Genomic DNA, 22,298 nt, shown 5'->3' with positions numbered 1-22,298 from the left:
GTAAAAAAAATTAATTTTTTTTTTAAAATTTAAACTAATATATATATTTTTTTTGTTGGGGCTGATTTGGGTGTAGAGGGTGAAAAAAATTCAATTTTTAAAATTTTTTTTTTTTGATGGGAAGGGTCGAGGTACGGGATGTGGTAAGAAAAAAAGATTAATTTGAAGTTGAAGGAGAGTTTTGGAAAATGTTTTCCTTAATTTTTGAAAGAAAGTCATTTTCCTTAAATTTGAGAAAAATAAGTTGATTTGAAAAGGGAAGCTCGTGCTCTGCACGGGCCCAATTACTAAAATTTGTAATTATTATTTATGATATTTTTAATCCTTTTAATAATAATAATATTTTTTTCTAATAACACTAACGATCTAATATTAACATTAAATCAAAGGTAATTTATGGATAAAAATATGGAGAAAGAAATAATCAAACGTAGTACTTGGTAAATAACAATAAAATATGTAAAGATTTTGGACAATTAAATCAAAGATTTTAATTTAAAATATTAGGGATATTTACTAGACCTAATTAAGTAGTACTTATTTAGTATGATTTTTTTGATAATGTAAAATTTAAAAACACTTATAATTAATGTATGTATAAATTATAAAGAATTATATATTATGTTATGTAAGATAGAAAATGGAACAATTATAAGATAAATAACTAAATTTTCATAATTAATATTTACATAAATACATAGCTATTTTATAAGAACTAATGTAGGATTAAAGTGGGGCTCCAAAAAACTTACTAATGAGTAATGTCGGGAACTTAAGAAAAGGTTGCCCAGGTCCAATACCCACCTTTCACATGAAATAGTAATAATAAATAAAGATCCAACTAAAGTTATTTATATTATTAATAAAAAAATTACTCATGTTAGATTAGTTAGTAATTCCATAAAATCATAATAGAAGAAGCTAGCATCCTCTTAGCATTATTGTAGAATAGGAAAGTCGATCATTTATTCTATGTGCTAAGCTCCTAGGTGTTCAATGGAAAGGCTACCTAGCATAAAGTTCCCCAATACTAAAATACACACTCTTATTAAAAAGGAGAATAAGTAATAAAACTTCTTTGAATAAAAATTAATTGCACCACTCGCTTGAGAAATAAATGATGACTCGTCTTTTTTTTTTTTTTTAATTTTTATTTTTAAATGTGAATTATTTGGTTCTTTTATATTAAGGAAATGACTATTTTTGAACTAGTTTTGTACGATGTAAAATATCTTTTTTACTTTTCATATTTAATTGGTCAAAGTATTTTAAAAAATTATTTTTCTCTAAAAATAATATTTTGTAAGGAATAGGAAAAACAAATTTTACAAGCAGTAATCTAAGTGCCCATTTGATTAGTTTATTTTAACTACTTTTAAGTCAAATTAACTTTTAAACAGTTTTGAAGTGTTTGGATAAAAAATATAGTAATGAAAACCCGCTGCCGGCTAAACCCTAGCAAAAACCTTATTTTTTGTGGTGGCTTGTCACACCCCTATTTTTCCTCAAAATTATGTTTTGAAAAAGAGTTTTTCCAATTAAAGTGACATTTTGAAAATAAATTATTTTATTATTCAGAGTCGCCACTTGGAATTGAGTTTTGGTGTTTCAAGTCATCTTATTTAAATTCCTAATCAAAAGGAAATTTGACTCTTTATTTTATTGGTCTTTCAACTAGAAATTTGGGTAAGGAATTCTGTTGATCGAGGGGAAGGTATTAGGCACCCCTCGAGCCCCGTGGTTCTAGCACAGTCGCTTTATTGACTATATATGACTTAAACTAATTTTAAATTAGATTTTTGGATATATTATTATTATGAATTTAAAAAAAACATATTACCACTCTTCTTTGATTTATTATAATCATATTTAAAATTGACTGATTTTATTAATGTATGTCCATTAATTAAAAAATATGTATAAGCGCATAAAATCATTCAGACAAAATAAAATAAAGTTAAGAGCTGGACATTTATAAATTTGAATCATGAAACGTCCGTATTTCTTTTTCTTTTCCTTTTTTTTCCGCATGTATCTGTATTTTTCATGTTATTATGAGTAGAATATGTATAAGTATATCTAATTGTTATGAAATAGGATTGTTTTGTTTTTAGTTAGATTTAAAATAGGAGATAAAATTTTATGAGATTTGGTATTAGTTTTAGCAAGAAAATCTAAAGAGATTAGGACTATTTTGTAGGAAGATTTTTCCTTTTATTTTTTAATTTATTTTTTCTTCTTTATTTTGCACGTCTTATTTTATTACTAGTAAGGTTAGCCCGGGCCCAACAATGTAAAGACTATTACAATATTTGTTTCGGATGATCTGCACCAAGTAGAAGCATTGATTGAGTTGAGTATGTCTCGGCTGATATGTACCCAGTAGAAAATAGAGCTATAAGGAGAATCTATGAAAATATTGTTAGGCTATGGCCTATATTCTAGCCAAAGGCCCATGGCCTAATCTTATTTGAAAAAGAATTGAAATTATTCTCTTTATTTGGTTTTCAATTCTATTAGGAAAATGATTGGAATATTAATCCTATTTGGAATTGGTTTTGGCTTTATAAGGAAAAACGCAACTCTATAAATAGAGGATGGTCTTGAGAGAATAATTCAATTGCTCAATTAGTATTGTCTTTGAAAGACATTAGGACATAAGAGAGGTTTTTGAGAGAGCTTTCAACGTGAGAGAAGAGAGAAGAAAAATGGTTCTTTTGCTGCAGTCTTTAATTTCGACCAACAATCTTCAGATCATGTTTCCCGATTAACTAATGGTTGGATCGGGCTGAAAGTTGGACTGAGTGTTCCTGACATCTTGGTGGTTGATTCGGAAGTCAGCAAGATCCTGTTTTAGGTCCCGAACAACAGTTGAGTTTGGGTGATGTTTCTTTCTATTTATCTTTTGTTGGTGTAGCTATTGTTTGTTCTCTTTTGGCACTTGTTGTGTAGCCATTAGAAGAATATTTGTAACTCTATTATTGTTATAGTGAGGCAATTCGGATCTTGTCGATCCCGTGGTGGTTACCTTCGATTTGAAGGATTTTTCCACGTTAAACTTGGTGTTCATTATTTTAGATTTTCATTTTCATCTTTTCGTCACAACAAATATGCGTGATAAAGTTCATGAAGGTAAAGTCAATGAAAGACTGTACCTGAAAATAATTTGGTAGAAGTTAGTGTTTCTTAAGTTGTCACATGAAATTTTAAAGCGACAACCAGACGATGGAAATTGGATGAAATTTCGATCAAATTGCAACTTCAATTGCCTTGTCACTGGAGAATCACTATAGAGTAGACAAAATAAAACTTCAATTGCTTCAGCTGTTGATGGGTAAACATGAAGGCAGAAAACAATCATGAAAGACAAAAGCCATGTCATAGATATATCCAATTCATGATACAATGTACACTTTAACAAAAGGATTATAAAAAGTGTGTTACCTCTAGAAGTCTTTTATGTGTGGTCATATCTACAGTAATAGGAGCTGCAAAACTAACTATTGCACATTGACCAAGTCATAGTCCAAATTACTTATGGAATGTGATGTTGCTCTACTTGACATAGGGACTCACAAATTTGAAATGATCTTTAATGACTCCAAATATACATAACAATATAGCATAACCAAACCATTGACAACCATTAAGCTTTCACAACAAGAATAAACATTACTTGCATTCTTCCCAGTGTACTATTGAGGTGTGACTGAATTAAGGTTTTAATTAATTGGAATGATGTCCTAAAATTCTGTGACCTTTATATTTGTAGATAGAGTTGATTATGTTGGTGTATATGCATTTTATTATTAAAATAAAAATATTAAGTGCATATGTTAGTGGGTATAAATTATGGTGGAAGATAACTATTGATTGTTGTAACTTATATGACCATTAGTTCTTGTAACTCTCATGGTCATTAGTTTCTTGTGACTCATATGACCATTAGTGTCTTGTAACTTATGTAACATATATCACATTTATCTACCTACATAACTACCCTTCATTCTACCTATTGATTATTTGGAAAACTTCTTCACCTATAAATAGTGGTGTTTCTTCCTTTGTGAAGTATCTCAAAAAGATGAGAAGTGTGAAATAATATTGTAGTGTGTAGTAGTGAAAGAGAGAGTTGCGACATAGAAAAATATTCAAAGTCTTCAACTATATTCACTATATACAAAAGATAGTATTTATATATATGTTGAAGGAAGGTGTTCTTTTTGTGGAGCTTCGAACTCTTCAACTAATCCAGAGTTGCTTGAGTTGTACGACGTTGTTGGGCTGTTGTATCCTGGAGGGGACAAGTCAAGAGTGATACTGTTGAATCGGTGTAGATTATGCCGCAGTGGACTTGAATCTCTTTAAAAAGAGCGAGATATCTGCGCCTCAGCCTAAATATTATTTATTCATTTTTTGTCATTTTATTTTCAACTGTAATTTATATTATTTGTGGTATATTACATCAACAATTTTAAGGAGATTCATGTTGTTGTTACAGTTTTAAAAGGTGTGGATATCAAGATAGGGATCTCAACATATTTCCGCTCAACGTTGCTCTCTTCAAGAGATGGAAGAGAAGATGTGTACGGTAAAATATTTTTCTACTTGCTCAATTCAAGTGGAGAAAAGGTAACTTTTTATCTAATATTTCCTGAAAAATGTGATACTACTTTTCATGGAAAATATGATGTTTAAATTCTTAAAATAGTGGGGGTTTATGAAAGGAGAAAAAAAAAGTCACTGTAAAAAAAATGATTTTTGCATCTTTGAGAAATGCTCTAAAAAGAGTATTACAAATGCATATATTGATTGTGGAATAAATCACATGTTGTTTGGCTATAATGAAATTATTTTTTGGCTTTAACATGAGAGTTATAAATAAATTATGAAAATCATGTTGAGTAGTTAGTTAACATGAAATGTTTTGGGTGAGATAATCCTCATTCTTGAAAAAAAAAATACCATAAAATATGTGATGAAATTTTCCTTGTCAAGTCACATAATGTTGAAAAAATTGTGAACTACAATCTCATTGGTTGTGTGAGTCTTGCAACTCCTTTTGATTCAATTGTGAAAATGGTGAAACAAAGAAAGAAGGAGTTTGCTAGCCTAATATAATATATGAGCTAGAAATGTGACTAATTGCACTTTATATGATACTGTGTCTAAAGTATAGCATGTACAAACAAATCAAGTAAATTTACTTGGTACAAATTTGGTGGCTTGTTTTATGAAAAGTAGATATTATGCTATATTTAAAATTTTTGTTGGTGCAGATGAAAAAACTTGGTGCTATTTGTTGGAGATGAGAAAAGCAAGTTGTATTGCTTGCAAACTCTACTATGGAGGTTGAAGTAAAGAATTAAGCTTCAACTAGATGAAAAAATTTGGTGCTATTTGTTGGAGATGAGAAAAGCAAATTGTATTGCCTGCAAACTCTACTATGGAGGTTGAAGTAAAAAATTAAGCTTCAACTAGATGAAAAAATTTGGTGCTATTTGTTGGAGATGAGAAAAGCAAATTGTATTGCTTGCAAACTCTACTATGGAGGTTGAAGTAAAAAATTAAGCTTCAACTAGTGAAAAAAGTGAAATTATTTTTACTATATCAAACACTTTATTCTTATAGATAATTTTTCTAATTTTGGTTAATTGTGATAGATCCAATATAATGGTTGAATAGAAAATCGTTATTAAACGGTAAATTCAGACTCATGAGAAGAAAACACAATATTGTGAGATCATATTGATCATTGATATACCATCAATATTCGTTGTGTTAAAATTTGTGATAATCTTGCAGATTTATAAACTAAGGCCTTAACAAGATAAAAAGTCTGAAGCACATCGAGGGAGATGAAATTGATGCTAATTTTTTTTCTAAGTTATATATGAGGAAACCCAACCTGGGGACTAGAGATCCTATAACCAGGTTCAATGGGAAGAACGAATCATATGATGACTTGTTGTGAAATGCCCTATTTTTAATTTTATTCAGTCCCTATGATGTAAGTGCATTTATCCTATAATGATTTGTGGAGGTTAAGTCTTTGAACTCTTAATGACAGTTTGTATCTCGTATGAGTGGGGTGTCAAATTATAGGAGCACCCTTAACAAATTTCACCTATGTGAGTGTGAAAGTAGGTCGCTTTCTATGAGAATGAGCTTGTTCTCAAAAACACTCATGAAACCGGGATAGCACAAGACCGTAATGTGCTGGCTATTAAAGTTTATGTCAACACCTTGATTGTTGTGTGTAAGCAATGATACTTTATTTCCCTTAAGCAGTCATAGTTTAAGTTTGAGACCACTACTGACTCTGGAGTAAGGATTATTGTTTTACTAAGTGAAGGTTCAATGCAGAGCACACCTTCATTATGCATAATAGTCTCCCTTCAACTAAATTGGTGAACTCTCTTATTTTAATATTAAAATGAGTGGGGGAATGTTGGTGTATATTGTTATACCCCATTTTAACTCGAGGTCAAAACGTGTACAACATATTGGTGATTTTCAAATTAATTAACTTAAGAAGTTGCCACCTAATTAATTATGGTGAATTAGGACACCTAAATATTTAACTAAGTAATACTAAAATGACTTCAATTAAATGGTCTACTAAACTTAAGATTCTAAGTAAGGATTCTAATTTATCCGAAAGGGAAGGTGTAAGGCATCCTTTAAAAGCTGTTAAAAACAGTTAACCGACCAATCTTAGATTAATTAATTAAACTAAAAATTAGTGCTAAAGAATTTTAAAAAAAAATCACGAGTTGGAAAACATTTTAACATTAAATAAAACTCTTTTACATTTTGAAAGAATTGACTTGCATTTTTTCGTTTTTGAAAACAATAGATAAACACTTGTTTAAAATGACAGTTGTTTGTACAAAATTTGGTACCAAAATGTATACTAAAATAAAAGTCTTTGTATATAAAGTTAATATGCATGCCTTTAAAAAGTATTGTTTACACCTTGAAATCAATAACACATTCTACACGTCAAAGACTCTTTAGAATTTAAAATAGAACGACAAATCTTTAGGAAAAGAAAATCATTTGTTTAAAGTAACTTTGTTTGAAACAAAATTTATTGCTAAATATCTGAAAATAGTAAGAAAAAAAAGATTTGTGTTTGTAGTAGCATTGTAAGGACTTAAAGCTCCTTTTAAGAAATATGCAATTGAGAAAAGAAAATTCAATGAAAAAGTTTACCAATTTTTAAACAAAGAAAACACTGAAAAGCTTAAAGGATACAACAAAGATCCTTAAACGTTATAAAAAAAAGCTGGCCGATGTTGAAAACAAAACAAAACAAAAAAAAAAAGAAGCTAAAATCGCTATCTATTAAGTAATGAAAATTTATTTTTCAACATCTATACAAGCAATCAAAGTATAAGAAATATCACATAACACATATATCCACAAATAACATTAACAACAACATAGCAGCAGGTAACTAAAAAAATTATAAAGGAACATTTTCCAAATTTCCGTGCTACTGGATGAGTCTTGAGGACGCGAGAGACACAAAGTAAAAGAGTGGATGCACAGTTTCAAAGTCCAGAGGTGGCATGAGACTATACGGTGGTGAGAGTCTTTCATGAAGACTCCATTTAGCTCCCGAAGTGTTCATGCAAATAAAAAGAAAGTAATGAGGATTAGTAAGACAAATCAATTTTATTCTATACCAAATAAACTAGATATGAAATCGAATTAAATAACACAACAAATGTAACATACAAAAGACAAAATGTGTAAATGCCAAACAAATAAATTTTCGAACCATTTTAAAATAGTTAGATTTTTAACAACTGTCTTCTAAGCACAAATTAATATATACTTTCCAAGCACATTAATTCTTGGGTTCATACAGTAAGCATTATATGACATAAAGGAAAAATGCAAACCAATACAAAACTTTTGCTGGAAAAAGAACAAAAACCAAACCAAAGTTAAAATAGTGTAAATCTAGTTGAAGAAAGTTAGGCTGCAAATAATTCAAATAGTCATGGCCTATACTATATCCCTAGCTAAGAAAATTAAATATTTGTTCCTTTTGAAAACATGCTTCTGCTTTTTCTTAAAATAACAAAGCTGAAAATTAAGAGAACACCAAAAAAACCTTGATAACATGCTTATGCACAAACAAACATAGTTGCATATTAAGAGAACATCAAATGAATAATCATTTGGAACCAAAAAAAAGAAAATTGATTTCATGTCAAAGAAAACACAAAAATACATTTTTAAACTCTACTTTCAGATTTCAGTATAGCTAAAGAATACAAAAATCATTCCTGAATCACACAAACTTCTCAGAGCATTCATAACATTATAATTGCAATGATAAAACAGAGCTAAAAGGGGTGAGTATTACCTGTTGCAGGGCAGTGAACAGGGTTTCCTTGATCAAAGGTCTGTGTTCGAACAATGACGGATTCGAGCAAGCTTGAGATTGGAATTTCTGGCGAGACCGAAAGAGAATGTCAAAGGCAATTTTTTAGCAAAACGCAGTGGTTTAAAGTACTATGGAGGAGGGGCAAAAAAACTTGGGTCAAAGCTGAAAATGAAAATGTGTACTTATAGGTGAAAATAAGATAAGATTTGGGCGGGATTTGAAGCCGTTTGAAATTCGAAATCACTGCTTCAAGCTGATCTCAATATGTGACAAAGAACCATTGATAAACTTGGCTTTTCTTCACGTGATTCGTACAGATCCTCTCTTGAAATAGTAACTCTGCCTTTGCTTTTGATATAGAAAACCTTGAAGCATGAAAGTGGGTAAAGAAGATAGAGACGTGTATTCAATTTTTCAGAACTTGCACGAAAATGACGTATTGAGCATCTGTCAATGGAAAAACATTTGAAAGCTACGCCTGAAGAGGAAAGAAGCACGAGCGGCGCGTTTAAAGTTTAAAACCTAATTTGTTTGCTAGGGATTGAAGGAAATGGGCTAGCTGAAATGTGAATGGGCCAACTCACTTAGTCTGACTAAAGGCTTTTGGGCCGAATTTCTTAGCCTTTTCCTTTCTTTAATATAAAATATGTTATAAGATGACAACTAATAATTTACGTAATAAAATATCACTAATATAAAATATATGTACAAAATATTGAATTATAATTAATTTAACAAATACGAAACCAGAAATAAGATGATGACAATTGATTATTTAAGAAAAGATGTATAAAAGTGATAATAATAATTTCGATAATAAACGTATAATTTTAATAGATAAATAGTCATAATAGGTAAAATAGTTGTGGAAAAGGATTATTTTATATGTTATCAAATTAGAAGCTCGAAAACAATAAATTAGAAGAAAGGAGGGTCAAAATTGGGTGTCAACATATATGCATTTTATTATTAAAATAAAATATTAAGTGCATATGTTAGTGGGTATAAATTGTGGTAGAAGATGACTATTGGTTGTTGTAACTTATATGACCATTAGTTCTAAGTCTTCAACTATATTCACTATATACAAAAGAGAGAATTTATATATATGTTGAAGGAATGTGTTCTTTTTGTGGAGCTTTGAACTCTTCAACTAATCCGGAGTTGCTTGAGTTGTACGACATTGTTGGGTTGTTGTATCCTGGAGGGGACAAATCAAGAGTGATATTGCTGGATCGGTGTAGATTATGCCGCAGTGGGCTTGAATCTCCTTAAAGAGAGTGAGATATCCGCGCCTCAGCCTAAAGATTATTTATTCATTTTTTGTCATTTTATTTTCAACTGTAATTTATATTATTTGTGGTATATTACACCAACAATAGAGTTAGCAAAAAATATAAATATTAAGTGCATATGTTAGTGGGTACAAGTTGACAAAAATGTGGTCATTGATTGTTGGTGTGACATTTTAATATTAATTAAAATATATAATATGTCACATTATATATCATGTTATGTCTATTGGTGGACATTACATTTGTGCCTCTTTACTCCCATCAATTGTGGAAGAAAGTGATCATTAGTTGTTAGTAACTTATGTAACCACCACTCTTCATTTTACCCATTATTCCTTCTTGATTTCTTGTAACTTATGTAACATTTGGGCCATTCATTTGGCAAAATTTACTACCCACTATCTTCCTATTCATTACAAGGAAGAATTCATCACCTATAAATAGTGTGGTCTTCTTTGGATTGAAAAGAAGATGAGATACAAGGGAAAGAGTTTTCTAGTCTAAAAAAAAAAGAAATGTGTGACAAATTGCACTTGATATAATATTGTGTATATATAGCATGTACAAGCAAATCAAGTATATTTACTTGGTACAAAATTTGGTGGCTTGTTTTATCAAAAAAAATATCATGCTATACTTAAAAGTTTTGTTGGTGCAGATGAGAAAATTTGGTGCTATTTGATGGAAGTGAGAAAAGCAAATCATAATGCTTGCTAACTCTACTTTGGAGGTTGAAGTAAAAAAATAATTAAATTAAGCTTCAACTAGTGAAAAAGTGAATTGATTTTACTATCACACACTTTATTTTAAGAAATTAATTTTTCTAATTTATATTAGTTGTGATAACACCAATAAAAGGTTGAATACAAAATCGTTATTAAACGGTAAATTCAGACTCATGAGAAGAAAACACAATATTGTGAGATCATATTGATCATTGATATACCATCAATATTCGTTGTGTTAAAATTTGTGATAATCTTGCAGATTTATAAACTAAGGCCTTAGCAAGATAAAAAGTCTGAAGCACATCGAGGGGGATGAAATTGAAGCTAAAATAATTCTAAGTTATATATGAGGAAACCCAACCTGGGGACTAGAGATCCTATAACCAGGTTCAATGGGAAGAACGAATCGTATGATGACTTGTTGTGAAATGCATTAATCTTAATTTTATTCAATCCCTATGATGTGAGTGCATTTATCCTATAATGATTTGTGGAGGTTGAGTCTTGAACCCTTAATGAAAGTCTGTATCTCGTATGAGTGGGGTGTCAAATTATAGGAGCACCCTTGACAGATTTCACCTATGTGAGTGTGAAAGTAGGTCGCTTTCTATGAGAATGAGCTTGTTCTAAAAAATATTCATGAAATCGGGATAGCACAAGGCTGTAATGTGCTGGCTATTAAAGCTTATGTCAACACCTTGATTATTGTGTGTAAGCAGTGATACTTTATTTCCCTTAAGCAGTCATAGTTCAAGTTTGAGACCACTACTGACCCTGAAGTAAATGCTGTTGTTTTACTAAGTGAAGGTTCAATGCAGAGCACACCTTCACTATGCATAATAGTCTACCTTCAACTAAGTTGTGAAGAACTCTGTTATCTTAATATTAAAATGAGTGGGGAATTGTTGGTGTGATATTTTAATATTAATAAAAATATTTTATATGTCACATTATATATCATGTTATGTGTATTGGTGGACATTACATTTGTGCCTCTTTACTCTCATCAATTGTGGAAGAAAGTTGTCATTAGTTGTTAGTAACTAATGTAATCACCAACTCTTCAATTTACCCATTATTCCTTCTTGATGTCTTGTAACTTATGTAACATTTGAGTCATTCATTTGGCAAATTTACTACCCACTATCTTCCTATTCATTGCAAGGAAGAATTCATCACCAATAAATATTGTGGTCTTCCTTGTGTTGATAGAAGAAACAAGAGAAGTATAAGAAAATATAAAGTGAAAAAGATGATTAGTATTTTATTGTGTTTATATTGAGATTAGTGTAGTAGTGAAAGAGAGAGTTGAGACAAAGAATAATATTCTAAGTTTTCAACTATATTCACTTTATACAATAGAGAATATTTATATGTTGAAGGAAAGTGTTCTTTTTGTGGAGTTGTTGGTGTAATATACCACAAATATAATACATTATAGTTGAAATAAAATGACAAAAATGAATAATAGGCAAATATGCGGATATCTCGCTCTCTTTAAGGAGATTCAAGCCCACTGCGGCATAATCTGCACCGATCCAACAGTAATACTCTTGACTTGTCCCCTCCGGGATACAACAGCCCAACAACGTCGTAAACTCAAGCACCCCCAGATTAGTTGAAGAGTCCAAAGTTCCACAAAAAGAACACCTTCTTCACAATATAACACTTCTCATTTTTTTCTTACACTCTTTCTCTTGTATCTCATCTTCTTTTCAATCCAAAGGAAGACATCACTATTTATAGGTGAGAATTCTTCCTTACAATGAATAAGAAGATAATGACTAGTAAATTGGGTAAATGAATAGCCTAAAGGATACATAAGTTAAAAGGTATAATGATGTAGAATAATGGGTGGAATTAGTGGTAGATCATGACAATAGTGGTCACAAGAGTTACATCATAATAATGACCATATTTTTGTCAACTTATACCCACTAACGTATGCACTAAATATTTTAATTTTAATATTAAAATGCATAAACATCAGCATTCCCCCACTCATTTCAATATTAAAATAAGAGAGTGTTCCACAATTTAGTTGAATGTAGACTATTATGCATAATGAAGGTGTGCTGTATCGCCCCGCAGGGAGCTACATTAAATTTTGGTAGTTTCGAGGGCAAGGCAGATTCATGTTGCGCTTCAGCGGGTCTCAAATAGCGTGTCGATTATTTCCAGCTTTCAGAGGTGAGTTGGAGACCCTTGAAGAGCATGTAGGAGCCTTGACTTTCAGCCAAAAATGGGCCCCAACAGAGGGGACAAGGCTGACTTGAGTTAAGGGACACTCCACCTTGTCCCACCTAATCTTTGACTTTGTAAAGACAATCTTGTAGTCCTTTTCTTTTGGGAACTTGTCCCTTTACGTTTTTAGCTTTTGTTTTTACAGCTTTTAGACATATATTGTAGTGGTTCACTTGGATGTAGAACACTTAGAAAAATATCAAGAAAATTGGCACTTGCCTCCCAAAAGCTTGCTTCCCGATTTACTTTCTTGTTGGCTGTTTGTGTGGACTGTTTTAGATAGATTGCTGCTGCACGTTTTGTGTGCTTGTTTATGTTAGGACTGAGCTTACGAGGAGCTGTGCAAGCCCTCCTTCGCTGTCCCACGAGACCTCAGAAATTAGGCCCGTGACAAGTGGTATCAGAGCAACGGTTCAGCATGACGTCGAAGTCTCAACGCAACGAAGAAGGTGGTCTGGAGAAGGAGCAGGAAGTTTGGAGAGACACTGCCAAGAAACGGGATAAAAGTAGGGTAAGGGAATCTTCTTCTAACCCTCATGTTTGTGGTAGAAGCCTTGGGGAAGAAGGAGAAGTTTCTGAAACCAGCCAACTCGACGAGAAGATCATCGGAGTTGAGGTTGGTTTGTCGGCCTTGAATAGGCGACTTGTGGTTTTTGAAAACAATTTTATTTCCCTTGAAACGGTTGCTCTTGAGGGCCTTGATGAGGTGAAGAGTAACCTTGAAGAGCTTGAAGAGGTTAACAAGGAAGGGCTGACCAACCTTGAACTCAAGCTCACCGAAGCTCTCTCCTCTCTTTACCAAGAGTTTGAGACCTTGAAAAGGCAGGTTGATGAGATTGCCGGTGTGGGAGTTGCTGGTCCCGTTACAGTTCGTGAGACACNTAACCTTGAAGAGCTTGAAGAGGTTAACAAGGAAGGGCTGACCAACCTTGAACTCAAGCTCACCGAAGCTCTCTCCTCTCTTTACCAAGAGTTTGAGACCTTGAAAAGGCAAGATGATAAGATTGCCGGTGTGGGAGTTGCTGGTCCCGTTACAGTTCGTGAGACACGTATTGAGGCTCCTAAACCAAAGGAGTTTCGTGGTGAAAGGAATGCCCAAGAAGTTGAGAATTTCTTGTAGCAAATAGATGCTTATTTCGAGCATGTTTGCATGACTAGTGAAGCAGCCAAGATCCGGACAGCGGCTATGTATTTGAGCGACACCGCTATGTTGTGGTGGCGGAGGAAAAAGGCAGACATGGAGAGAGGGGTTTGCACCATCGATGACTGGGAGCAGTTCAAAGGGGAGCTAAAGCGACAATTCTATCCTCAAAACGTAGTACATGAGGCTTGTCGAAAGTTAAGGGAATTGAAGCAAACGTCCTCCATTTGTGACTATGTGAAAGAATTCACGAGACTCACTCTCCAAATTCCGAGCCTGACCAGCGAGGACTTGCTGTTTTACTTCTTGGATGGCCTCCAAAATTGGGCCAAACAAGAACTTCAAAGGCGACAAGTTCGTGACATTGATGAAGCGATTATTGTGGCTGAATCGCTTACTGATTTTCGGGCAGATGCAGGGAAGGGAAGGGACAATCGGAGCAAAAATGTTCCTCCCAAGGGAGATAACAGCCGGAACAAGAACAAACCAGTTCCCAACCGAGGCAGCGATACGCGAGGTAACAATCGTAATTAGCCTTCTAATTTCCGCAAAAACTATGAGGATCGTAAGAAAGACGCTCCACATCATGAGGGCTGTTATATTTGTGGTGAGACTACTCATGCCCGTTATTGTCCGTCGTTGAGTAAGTTAAGTGCCATGGTTGCTGCCCAAAAGCAGCAAGAGCAGGCTGCCGTGCAAACCGGAGGACCACCCGGGGAGCAAGGTGGACAGGCTGGTGGGGCGGACAAGGGTAAGAACGTTGTTGTTAGTATGTTTAATCATATGGCGTTGTTTAATCACATGACACTTGTTGCGTTGGCTGCCCAGCCGGCTAGTATAAGGCCGCGCGAATCACTGTTTGTCAATGCCAAGTTGAATGGCAAAGACGTTAGAATCATGGTAGACATCGGTGCAACTCACAACTTTGTAACGAAGAAAATGGCCAAATACCTTTGTTTAAATTATGTTACCAGTGATACGATGTTGAAAACCGTCAACGCTCTCCCCACTACTATCCATGGCTTCGCTCCTAAAGTCTACATCGATTTAGGAGGGTGGAAGGGGTTGACGGACTTCACCATTGTGCCCATTGATGTGTTTGACATTATTTTGGGGCTGGACTTTTGGTATGAGGTTAACGCGTTTATTTCGCCGCGCCTCAACCAACTCCACATCAACGACGCCGGAGGGTCTTGCGTGGTACCCCTTATTCGGGTACCATAATATGGGATGCACTTGTCCGCCATGCAGATTGTTAAGGGCTTCAAGATAGGGGAACCAACCTTTCTTGCTTCCCTTGTTGGAGGCGTCAGAGACTCAATTGAGGCAATAGCTTTTCCTCCTTGCATTGAGCAGGTCCTTTTCGATAATAAGGACGTGATGCCAGAAGAACTTCCCCAACTATTGCCACCACGAAGGGAAGTTGATCACCAAATTGAGTTGGTTCCCGGGGCAAAGCCACCTGCCATGACACCTTATCGTATGGCGCCCCCGGAATTGGAGGAACTTAGACAACAACTCAAGGAGCTGCTAGACGCGGGACATATTAGGCCTTCTAAGGCGCCTTTTGGTGCACCTGTTTTGTTCCAAAAGAAGAAGGAAGGTACGCTGCGTTTGTGTATTGATTACGGGCCCTCAACAAGGTCACGATGAAGAACAATATCCTATTCCTTTGATCGCTGATTTATTTGATCGTTTGGGGCAGGTCAAAGTGTTCACGAAGATGGACTTGAGGAAGGGTTATTACCAAGTCCGGATTGCTAAAGGTGATGAACCAAAGACGACTTGTGTCACTCGTTATGGTGCTTTCGAGTGGCTGGTCATGTCTTTCGGCTTGACAAACGCTCCAGCTACATTTTGTACGTTAATGAACAAGCTATTCCATCCCTTTTTGGATCAGTTTGTAGTCATCTATTTAGACGACATTGTCGTTTATAGCAATATCATAGAGGAACATGTTGGGCACTTGTGCAAAATGTTCAAGGTATTGCGTGATAGTGATTTGTGCGTGAAACGGGAAAAATGTAGTTTCGCTCAGCCCACTGTCCAATTCCTAGGGCACACTATTAGCCATGGGGAAATAAGGATGGACAGTGATAAAGTGGAGGCAATTCGGGATTGGGAGGCTCCAACGAAGGTACCAGAATTGCGGTCCTTCCTTGGCCTCGCCAATTACTATCGGCGCTTCATATTTGGCTATTCCGCTATTGCTGCTCCACTTATCGACTTGCTGAAAAAGAGTCGTGAGTGGGAGTGGACTGATTTGTGTCAAAGTGCCTTTGAAAAGCTTAAAGCGGCCATTACCAATGAGCCGGTCTTGGCGCTGCCAGATTTCACCAAGGTGTTCAAAATTCAGACCGACGCGTCTGATTTTGCTATTGGTGGCTTCCTTATGCAAGAGGGCCACCCGATAGCATTTGAGAGTAGAAATTGAATGATGCGGAGAGGCGCTATTCTACCCACAAGAGGGAGATGACGACTGTAGTCCATTGTCTAAGGACTTGGCGTCACTATGTATTGGGTGCTCACTTTGTTGTTAAGACGGACAACGTCGCGACAACTTATTTTCAGTCCCAAAAGAAATTGATTGCCAAGCAGGCCCGTTGGCAAGACTTCTTGGCTGAATTTGATATCACGTTTGAGTACAAGCTGGGGAAGGCTAATATTGTGGCCAACACGCTTAGTCGCAAGGCTGCCTTGGCTGCGATTATCAGTTCGACTTGCAGCAGTGTTATTGATGATATTAAAAAAGGGATGCAACATGATCCCGTGGAAAAACAACTTCTCATTTTGGCCCAACAAGAAAAAACGAAGCAGGTTTGGGAGGAGAACGGGTTGCTGTACACTACGGGAAGACGTGTGTACGTGCCGAAGTGGGCTAGTCTTCGGCGTACTTTGATCAAAGAGGGTCATGATACAATGTGGGTTGGTCACCCGGGGCAGAAGAGAACGTTAGCGTTGCTGGAATCCTCTTATTATTGGCCTCGAATGCGGGATGACATTGAGGTCTATGTGCGTACTTGCCTTGTTTGTCAACAAGATAAAGTTGAAACGAAGGCGCCGGGTGGACTGCTTGAGTTACTGCCTATTGCTGAAAAACCATGGGACAGCATCACCATGGATTTTATCACTTGCTTACCGAATTCGGAGGGGTTCGGGACTATTATGCTTATTGTTGATCGCTGCTCAAAATATGCAACCTTTACTGCCACGACGGTCAGCTGCAAAGCCAAAGAGGTAGCCCGTATATTCTAGGTAGATGTCGTAAAGCATTGGGGTATACCCAAGCACATTATTAGTGATCGATATCTTCGATTCACCGGTGCATTTTGGAGAGAGTTATTCAACTTGCTTGGGTCGGAGTTGCACTTTTCGACCAGCTTTCACCCCCAAACGGATGGACAGATGAAGCGAATCAACGCACTCTTGGAGTGCTATTTGCGGCACTATGTTAGTGCCTATCAAAAGGATTGGGCGAAGTTGCTAGATACTGCCCAATTCTCCTATAATTTGCAGCGGAGTGAGGCGGCGGGAAGGAGTCCATTTGAGTTGGCTATCGGGCAACAGCCCAATACGCCACAATCCTTGCCCGTCGATGCCATCTTGAAGAGTCCGGGTGCCTATCACATGGTGAAAGCCTGGGAGGAACAAGTGGATCTTGCCCGATCTTATCTTGATAAGGCAGCCCGAAAAATGAAGAAGTTTGCTGATCGAAAGCGACGGCTAGTCGACTATCGAATTGGGGATTGAGTCATGATAAAACTTAACCCTAGACAATTCAAGTCGCTGATAGGTGTGAGTCAAAGCCTGATTCGTCGCTACGAGGGCCTTTTCAAGATTATTGCTAAGGTGGGTAGAATCTCGTATCGGGTTGATATGCCCCATCACTTGAAGATACATCCGGTCTTCCATGTTAGTCAATTAAAATCGTATTTTGAAGACGTGGATGACAAAGACCGGGGGCAGACCGGTAGAGCTAAAATATTCATTACTCCACCAGCTGTGGACAAATAGATCGAGGCAATTATTGATCATCAACTGGTTCGCGGCAAAGGTTGGAACAATTCGAGCTCGGAGTTCTTTGTCCATTGGAAAGGAACGGCACCGGAGGAGGCAACGTGGGAGAAGTACGAGGACTTATGGCAGTTCCGCGACAAGGTCCATTCTTATTTGCAGGTGTGTGGCGCTGGGGTCGTCGCCAAATCAGGTGGGGGAGCGTGTATCGCCCCGCATGGAGCTATATTAAATTTTGGCAGTTCCGAGGGCGAGGCAGATTCATGTTGCGTTTCAGCGGGTCTCAAACGGCGTGTCGATTATTTTTCAGCTTTCGGAGGTGACTTGGAGACCCTTGAAGAGCATGTAGGAGCCTTGACTTTCAGCCAAAAATGGGCCCCAATAGAGGGGACAAGTTTGACTTGAGTTAAGGGACACTCCACCTTGTCCCACCTAATCTTTGACTTTGTAAAGATAATCTTGTAGTCCTTTTCTTTTGGGAACTTGTCCCTTTACGTTTTTAGCTTTTGTTTTTACAGCTTTTAGACATATATTGTAGTGGTTCACTTGGATGTAGAACACTTAGAAAAATATCAAGAAAATTGGCACTTGCCTCCCAAAAGCTTGCTTCTCGATTTGCTTTCTTGTTGGCAGTTTGTGTGGACTGTTTTAGACAGATTGTTGCTGCACGTTTTGTGTGCTTGTTTGTGTTAGTACTGAGCTTACGAGGAGCTGTGCAAGCCCTCCTTCGCTGTCCCACGAGACCTCATAAATTAGGCCCGTGACAAGTGCTCTGCATTGAACCTTCACTTAGTAAAACAATAATATGTACTCTGTAGTCAGTAGTGGTCTCAGACTTGAACTATGACTGCTTAAGAGAAATAAAGTATTACCGCTTACACATAATAATTAAGGTGTTGACATAAGCTTTAATAGCCAGCACGTTACGGCCTTGTGCTATCTCGATTTCATAAGTATTTTTGAGAACAAACTCATTCTCATAGAAAGCGACCTACATTCACACTCACATAGGTGAAATCAGTCAATGATGCTCCTATAATTTGACATCCCACTCATACGAGATACAAACCTTCATTAAGAGTTCAAAGACTCAACCTCCACAAATCATTATAGGATAAACGCACTCACATAATAAGGATTGAATAAAATTAAGAATGCATTTCACAACAAGTCATCATATGATTTATTGAACCTGACTATAGGATTTCTAGTCACCAGGTTGGGTTTCCTCATATATGACTCTAACTTTATGAGCTTCAATTTTCACCCCCCTCGATGTGTTTCAGATCCTTCATCTTTCTAAGGCCTTAGTTTATGAATCTGCAAGATTTAACACAAGTTTTAACACAATCAACATTGATGGTATACTAGTGATCAATATGATCTCACAATATTGTCTTTTTCTCCTCATGAGTCTGAATTTACCGTTATACTAATGATTTTGTATTCAACCATTATATTGGTGCTATCAAAATCAATCAAAATTAGAAAAATTAATTTCTCAAAAGAAAGTGTTTGATACAATAAAATCAATTCACTTTTTCACTTGTTGAAGCTTATTTTTTTTACTTCAACCTCCATAGTAGATAAGCAAGCAATATAATTTGCTTTTCTTATTTCCAACAAATAGCACCAAGTTTTCTCATAAGCACCAATAAAAACTTTTGAGTATAGCATAATTTTTTTTCCTCATAAAACAAGCTACCAAATTTCGTACCAAGTAAATTTACTTGATTTGCTTGTACATGCTATACTTTATACATAATATCATATAAAGTGCAATTAGTCACATATCTCATATTTTTTATTAGGCTAGCAAACTCCCTCTTTCTTTGTCACACCATTTTCACAATTAAATCAAAAGGAGTTGCAAGACTCACACAATCAACAAAATTGTATTTCACAATTATTTCAATATTATGTGAATCGACAAGAAAAATTCTATCACATGTTTTATGGTATTTTTCATTTCAAGAATGAAATTTATCTCACCAAAACATTTTCATAATTTATTTATAACTCTCATGTTAGAGCTAAAAATCATCACATTATATTCAAATAATAACATGTGATTTATTCCACAATTAATATGTATGCACTTGTAACACTCTTTTTAGAACATTTCTCAAAGATGCAAAAATCACAATTTCACAATGATTTTTTTTTCTCATTTCATAAACCCCTACTATTTTAAGAATATAAACATCAATTTTTCCATGAAAAGTAGTATCACATTTTCATGAAATATTAGGTAAAAAGTGTTTTTTCTTTTACCGTTTCTTCACTTGAATTGAGCAAGTAGATTTAATTTACCATACACCCCTTCTCTTCCATCTCTGTAAGAGAGCAACGTTTGAGCGGAATGATGTTGAGATCTCTATCTTGATATCCGCACTTTTTCAAACTGTAACAAAAACATGAATCTCCTTAAATATAAAGATAGGGATCTCAACATAATTCCGCTCAACGTCGTTCTCTTCAGGAGATGGAAGAGAAGAGGTGTACGGTAAAGTGCTTTTCTACTTGCTCAATTCAAGTGGAGAAAAGGTAAAGAAAAAAACGTTTTATCTAATATTTCATGAAAAATATGATACTACTTTTCATGGAAAAAATGATATTTAAATTCTTAAAATAGTGGGGGCTCATGAAATGAGGAAAAATGTCATTGTGAATTTATTTTTTTGTATCTTTGAGAAAATTTCATTCTCGAAATGAAAAATACCATAAAACATGTGATGGAATTTTTCTTGTCAAGTCACATAATATTGAAAAGTTTGTGAAATACAATTTTGTTGGGTGTGTGAGTCTTGCAACTCCTTTTGATTCAATTGTGTGAGAAAGTTGTGACAAATAAAAAAAAAAGGGAGTTTGCTAGCCTAATAAAAATATGAGCCATGTGACTCACATCTTGACTTGATGTTGTGTTTGCAGTAAAAGTACTTTGAAGATACAAGCAAACTGGATGAGAAAAATTTGGTGTTATTTGGTGGGATGAGAAAAGTAAATTATTTTTTGCTAACTCTATTATGAAGGTTGAAGTAAAAAAAAATTAAACTTCAACTAGTGAAAAAATGAATTGAAACACTTTATTTTGAGAAAATAATTTTTCTAATTTTGATTAATTGTGATAGCACCAATATAATGGTTGAATACAAAATCGTTATTATAACGGTAAATTCAGACTCATGAGAAGAAAACACAATATTGTGAGATCGTATTGATCATTGGTATACCATCAATATTAATTGTGTTAAAATTATTTGTGATAATCTTGCAGATTTATAATCTAAGGCCTTAGCAAGATAAAGAGTCTGAAGCACATCGAGGGGATGAAATTGAAGCTAAAAAATTCTAAGTTATATATGAGGAAATCCAACCTGGGGACTAAAGATCCTATAACCAGGTTCAATGGGAAGAACGAATCATATGATGACTTGTTGTGAAATGCACTATTCTTAATTTTATTCAATCTCTATGATGTGAGTGCATTTATCCTATAATGATTTGTGGAGGCTGAGTCTTGAACTCTTAATGAAATTTTGTATCTTGTATGAGTGGAGTGTCAAATTATAAGAGCACCCTTGACAGATTTCACCTATGTGAGTGTGAAAGTAGATCGCTTTCTATGAGAATAAGCTTGTTCTCAAAAACACTCATAAAACCGAAATAACACATGGCCGTAGTGTACTGGCTATTAAAACTTATGTCAACACCTTGACTATTGTGTGTAAGCAGTCATATTTTATTTCCCTTAAGCAGTCATATTACCAAAATATAAAGGAAAACCAAGGTAAAAAAATAGTGGAATTATGAGCATAACGTTCTCGTACATCTCTCATGATAAAATCACTTAGGTCTCCACTGAATTCAACCCCTGTAGGGCCACCTCGGTCAAAGGTTCAGCCCCAGACTAGAAGCAATGACAAGCTTGTAATGCTCATGACGATTACCAACTGTTTCATAGTCTCAACAGACAAACATAATAGACGGAACAGGTACGATTATAACAGATTGATGCAGTACTTTAAACAAAGTCCATTTCCCCGCTTGAATAATTCTCTGATTGGTATGTCATTTAATTACCTATGAGTCTCTCCTAAAAATCAATACCAACATTTTCCTTCATACCAAACACACCCTATATCTCTGAATTTTCCACAACCTTCTTTTTTCCTTTTGCCTGTTGTGTAACCCTGATAGTTGTATTATATGCAGGAGATTAACTGGACAAGCCAACGACTGAAGGGCTTTTATACGGCTGAAGGTCTCCTTTGGTTACTTTATGGAGAAGCATGCTACCTACATTTTCGAAAATTTTTTTTAGTGTTTGATTTATGAATGAAAAATGTTTTTGAAAAATTTCTTTTATTTTTACTAGAGTAGAAAATAACTGTTGAAATTGAAAATATTTTTTAAAAACAAACTTAATTTCTTTTTAGGGGTGGGGGCTGGTAGGGCGTGGATGGGTGGGT

General features: G+C 35.1%; 1 protein-coding gene across 1 annotated transcript in view; it reads left to right on the top strand.

The window, feature by feature from the left end:
* The window catches only part of LOC125849216 (uncharacterized), a 683,098-nt gene that overhangs the window by 58,926 nt on the left and 601,874 nt on the right, over positions 1 to 22,298 (top strand). The window lies entirely within an intron of this gene.

The sequence above is a fragment of the Solanum stenotomum genome, chromosome 12 (assembly GCF_019186545.1).
Source record: "Solanum stenotomum isolate F172 chromosome 12, ASM1918654v1, whole genome shotgun sequence".
In the NCBI taxonomy this organism is placed as follows: domain Eukaryota; kingdom Viridiplantae; phylum Streptophyta; class Magnoliopsida; order Solanales; family Solanaceae; genus Solanum; species Solanum stenotomum.
The sequence above is the reverse complement of the archived record's forward strand: the minus strand, read 5'-3'. Positions and strand labels throughout refer to the sequence as shown.